Below are 6,000 nucleotides of genomic sequence, written 5' to 3'. Positions count from 1 at the left end.
GACCACATCAGATGCTGACAGAAGCAGACACCTCGCAGGACACCTTTGTGACAGCACTATCCACCTTTTACCCTGCCATTTTTGTGTAAAGTAAGATGAATTCTCTTTTCAGCTTTACAAGGTCAAACTTCCATCTTCTAACCACAGTAGGTAGCTATTCTTGAAGGTAAAATGAGGATGGAGGAATTATGTCCCACTTCTCCCCACTGAAATGGTCTCACCACAAGAAACCAGCTCAAATTTCTTTAGACCACAGTGTCAATAACATTAAGTAAAATTATGATTAGAGGATTCACTTGAGAGCAGAGAGTTGTGTCCTGGTCCACTTCCAGAAAACTATTTGTGCATTTTCTTATTAAATATAAAAACAATTATAGGAACAGGAACTAGACCCCAAACCATCGATGAGTCCCTTTCAGATGAGTGCCTACTGGTCAAATTATATATATATATATAAAGAAAAATATTCCTTTTAAACTCTTCCTTTCTGGCCCAGTGAGCTCTGTGAGGGACCTGTCCTCCAACACATAAGGATGGCCTCCTCAAGGGCTGGGCAACCTTCACTGTTAAGGTACTTTCAAGTGAAATAGGAAAAGTTTGTTTAAATTTAAAGCAAAAGAACAAATTGAAATGTTGAAATTATCTGAGTTCTGTATTTATGTAAGTGTATATAAGCAAAGGTGTCACCCCATTGAGATGTATGTTCACTGAGCTGGGAGGAAGGTAAAGAGTTGGTCTCTGGGATCCTGTCAACAAATCACATCAGCGGTCACAAGCTGCACCTTTCTTCGTTCAGCCCTGCTGACTACCTTCTTGTAGACAAAATATTTCCTGCACATTTACTTCCAGAAAGAAACTGTGATCAGTTCTTCCCAGGCTGTGGAGCAAAAAGGATAAAGATGGAAACACATGTGAGATATCTGAGACCAAAAAAGAGGACCAAGACCTAAAAGGTGCCCTTGTTTTCAGCTTTTTCTCACCAGCTCTAGGCAGTTTTGCTCAGTATGATAGGTGGTTTGGGTCTGTTCTGACGTAACATTTGATAGGAAATTAGAAATAAATTTTATTTGAAATATTAAATAACTCTCTTTTGAGGAGAGTGTTAACATTTGGCCAGAGATTTTGCAAGCCCAAAAACAGTTTCGAAAAAAGAATGAAGTGGTTCTCTGTAACTGCTAAGTTGTAAAAACTTTTACTTATCTGCCTTAAATTTCTTTCATTATGATCTACAGAGGGAGAATGGATTCAGTAGCACCCAGTGTCAGTGTGGCACAGTGAGATTTCAGGAATTCAGGCAAGTTCAGTCAGGCAGCTCGTAGGAACTGACTAGTTTGGTTCGCATTTTCACGACACTTACAGAAAAAGAGTAATTCTGAATTAGCTGATTTGTGAGCTTCTGGTCAGACAGTCTTACAGAATTGCCTCATATTTTCCTTAAGGTGATCACCAAACACATCAGGGAGTTCTTAATCTCAGATGTTGTTTGATCTGAATGAAAGCTAACACAAAATCAATTTTTAGGTGCAGGACACAGCTCTGCTCAGTGAGACCGATTAAAATAAAAGCAAATTTTTCTCTTGTTCTTTTTATCTGTCTTATCCTTGTTTTCAATGTATTTGGCACAAAAAAGCTCTGTGCAAGTGTCCTTGCCATCACCTTGAAGCCTGATAATGTGCCTGCTCCTCTAAGGAATCTCACAGCTTCTCCTGCAGCAGAATTGCTCCCAGTGTTGTCTCTGCCTCTTCCTCCCTCAGCTCCAGAATTTTCTCACACGAACACTTAGTATCTCCCAGAGGAAAGAGCAATCTCACCTCTGTCTAGGGAGCTCCTCCTGAAGGCAAGTGCTACAGAAAGGTAAGTCGGGGGCTCCCTTACAGCCCAGACACTGCCACGATGCCAGACCAGATCATACACTATACTCAGGATAAAATACCAACAGAAAATGAAACACTATCCATTGCTCTTGGGTTGCAATAGTGATCACAGGATCATAGAATGTCCTGAGTTGGAAGGGACCCACAAGGATCATCAAATCCAACTCCTGTCCCTGCATAGGACAACCCCAAAATTCACACCAAAGAGTGTTGTCCAATCGCTTCTTGAACACTGTCAGGCCTGGGGCTGTGACACCTCCCTGGGGAGCCTGTTCCAGTGTCCAGCACCCTCTGGGGGAAGAACCTTTTCCTCATGTCCAACCTAAACCTCCCCTGGCACATCTTGCTGCCATTCCCTCGGGTTCTGTCATTGGTCACTAAAGAGAAGAGTTTGGCACCTGCCCCTCCTCGTCCTCCCCTGGTGACAAAGCTGTAGACCGTGATGAGCTCTCCCCTCAGTCTCCTTTTCTCCAGGCTGAACAAACCAAGTGACTTTAGGCGCTCCTCATATGGCTTCCCCTCTAAACCCTTCACCAACTTCATAGCCCTCTTCTGGACACTCTCCACTAGCTTAATAAATTATTTATCCTGTGGCACCCAGCCCTGCACACAGCGCTCCAGGTGAGGCCGCCCCAGTGCAGAGCAGAGCGGACAATCCCGTCCCTGCCCGGCTGGCCGTGCTGTGCTGGGTGCACCCGGGACACGGGTCCCTCTTGGCTGCCAGGGACACTGTTGGCTCATGTTCAACTTGCCGTTGACCAGAACCCACAGGTCCCTCTCCGTGGAGCTGCTCTCCAGCATCTCATCACCCGGTCTGTATGTACAGCCAGGGTTGCTGTGTCCCAGGTGCAAAATCCAGCACTTGCCCTTGTTAAACTTCATGCGGCTGGTGATTGCCCAGTTCTCCAGTTTGTCCAGATCTCTCTGCAGCTCCTCTCTGCCCTTAAAAGTGTCAACAGCTCCTCCCAATTTTGTGTCATTGACGAACTTGCTTAATATTCCATCAAGTCCCACGTCCAAGTCATTTATGAAGACATTAAAGAGCACTGACCCTAAGATGGATGGTGATGATACACCAGCCTGAGTTAGCAACATAAATTCAATCTGCAATTGATCCCTAGGGTTAAGCTTGAACTTTTAAGGTAAGTTTAAAACCAACTAGCTCTTTATAATAAATAAAAATTTACTATTAATTTGAGCCTGAGTTGAGGCCATTTCTTTTTTATACAATGCTGACATGCCCTTTATGTTCAGAGGTTTTACTTTTTGGCTGAAATGTTAAGTCAGCTCTCTTCTGTTCCTTAATGCTCTTCCATCCCTTAATGTTCATTCACTAATTCCTTAATGCTCAAGCACTACTTCTTTAAAAGTAGGGGGTTTTGCCGCAGCATCCTGACCAAACACCAATTTGGAACTTGGAAAATTTTGCCTAACTCAGCTGGAGTTTCTGTGTGATATGATGTGATTACTCGTTGTCTCAAACTGCTGTGTGGTGTTCACAGCCAGCTGCTCTGCAGTGATGCTGGTAATTCCACACACCACTGTAAATTCACAACACTATTGGGAACCTTACAGAACCTATATGAGTGCACGTGTGTCTGCAGGAGATACAATATCTAAAAAGTTGTCTTGGAGTAAGGGAGATCTGATAGAGCCAGTAAGTCCCTTTTCAAATCAGTTTCACAGAAGTAGAAGAAAAAAAAGGCTTGGTTTAAAATGTACAGAAAGTTCCAGGGAAAGGCAATCAGTCCTCGCACAATCTCCTTTTGGCTGACCTTTGCTAGATTTTAGTGAAGGAATATTAATGAATCTACAGCACTAAAGTAATTTAACGAGAAAAAGGTACTTAACACAGTATTTTGGCCAGTGGTAAGCTACTTCCTAGTTGCCTAATAAACCTATTTGCTAAATGTTAGAGTAAAAAGACAAATGTAAATTTAATATAACAGAATTTTTGTAACAGATTATGTGAAATTGGGCACTTCAAGTTGACATATGCTCTTTTAAGAGGTATTCAAATTATTCCATTCAAACCACAATTAGACATGGTTTGGTTTACAAATATTGTTTCCTGTGATCTTCATAGTTGCATTAGTTTCATTAGTTTCATTTTCTCACTCATAAACCCAAAATCATAATAATCCAAAACACAGGGAATTTCCAAAAGATGGACGCAGTTTCAAAGATATAGCAATTTCAAATTGTGTCCATCTTTTGGAAGCATCCTGCGATTTTTCCCTTCAATGTATTATTAGATGATTTTGTGTTACTGTTATTTAAGTAGGAAATGTCATTAATAATTTCATTATATATTCTTTATGTTTTAACTACCAGAAAAACTAAGAGTTCACAGTTTAATCCCATCCAATGCTGGTTACACCATTAGAAAATCAGTGGTAGCGAAGGGCAGTCCAGAAGAACATATCAGTTATTCTGATTACATGTTGGGCCTGATCCAAAGTTCACAGACTACATTATTGATGTCCTACTTCAAGAGGCTTTGAATCAGACCCTTTGAGAAGACAACCAATAACATCAATAACAATTGGAAATGAACAGTCAAATCAGTTGGTAAATCAAGAAATAGCATTAAAAAATATTTAGATGGTTACAGAAAAGTTGAACAATATAATGGAATTCGGTAAATTAACATTTTGATGAGTCACACTACTGTGCTGACAAAACCATTCTGATTGTTTTATCTTGTTTATTTTAGAAAAAATCTTTAAAATTAGAATTAAATTTCCTATGCCACATAGAGAAAGTGTAGGATTAAAAAGCCTTTTTACAAGAAATGTGTTGAAATTGCAGTGGGATTAAAAACAGTGGAGAGACGGTAGTTGCAGAACAATGGGTTTGCAGAGGAAATAATTATTTATATTGACTGTACTGATAATGTCCTTTTTCTGGAATTCCTTTATTTGTACATCCTCATCTCTTCTCACAATTTCAGGTTCTTAACCTGCTTATTACTTGGCAGGATCAAAACCAAATTTATTCTTATCAAGTAAATTGTATTAGAGTATTACAACTGAAAAGAAAATCAGGATTTTTAATCTACTGTAAATAACATATAAGCCACCCATGAATCTATATGAAATTGAAAATAAAAGATACTTTCATCATAAATTTAGGAATAGTTTATTACAGCTGACAAGTCCTACATCTCAGGTGAAACTTAATTTTGGTAAAATAAACTGCTGGATAATACCAGCTACCTTCATCTGTTAAATACTGTTGTTTTCTTATTTTAAAAATGTGGGTTTATGTGGCTGACTTCTGTGAAACTGAGGATCTATGAACAGATGAATAATTACAGAACACACCTCTGTTTTACTGGGTTTCAGTTTCATGCAAAAATGGTTCCAAACAGCATAAGCAATATTCAGATCTGCCTCCACTCAGAAATTGCGGCCTGTTGGTTGGATAGCACGACACAACACTTCACTGCTCTCTTTGCCAAAGTCATACGTTCACAAAAAGTACGTATTTTTCAGAAGTTTCTGCAAATAGGTTGAGTTTTACTTTTCTGGAAATATTAATGCAAGCCAATCTTTTGAAATCTTATTTGTCTGCTATTTGTTTTGCCCCTTTCCTTTTTTTATTTAGATTGCTTGTAAGATTCCCAGATCTACGTCATATAATCTTATCATCTTACTACTCATAAATTTTACACAATGTAATTCATGACAGCAATCCTGTAGCTCATATGAGGAGCCAGATAATAATACAGGCAATTCAGCAGCTTGAGAAAACACGTTTGAGTGCATCGTCTAAAAGTGCACCTTGGTGTGGTTCCCGTGGTAATGTTACCAATAAAAGATAAGGTTTCAAATCATATTTGCTTAGGCTTCTCCCCAAGGAATGATGATCATCATTCAGAACGGGGCCCTGGAAGGTGCCCGTGCTGCCAGCGTGGGTTCAGGAGCATTGTCTGTCTCAGACAACTTCAACGAGAGAGGCTGAGGACACCAGTAGAGATAATCCATTGTCAATCATTTGGGGATCATTAAATGGACACCATGAATTTCTTGTCTTTAAAAGGAAAGAACATTTTCTGCTGAAGTGTCTTAGATTCCACTCAGACAAATAATCAGGAAAAAAGAGTACTAGTATATGCTCTGTA

Source organism: Caloenas nicobarica, chromosome 3, assembly GCF_036013445.1.
Source record: "Caloenas nicobarica isolate bCalNic1 chromosome 3, bCalNic1.hap1, whole genome shotgun sequence".
Lineage (NCBI taxonomy): Eukaryota > Metazoa > Chordata > Aves > Columbiformes > Columbidae > Caloenas > Caloenas nicobarica.
The sequence above is the reverse complement of the archived record's forward strand: the minus strand, read 5'-3'. Positions refer to the sequence as shown.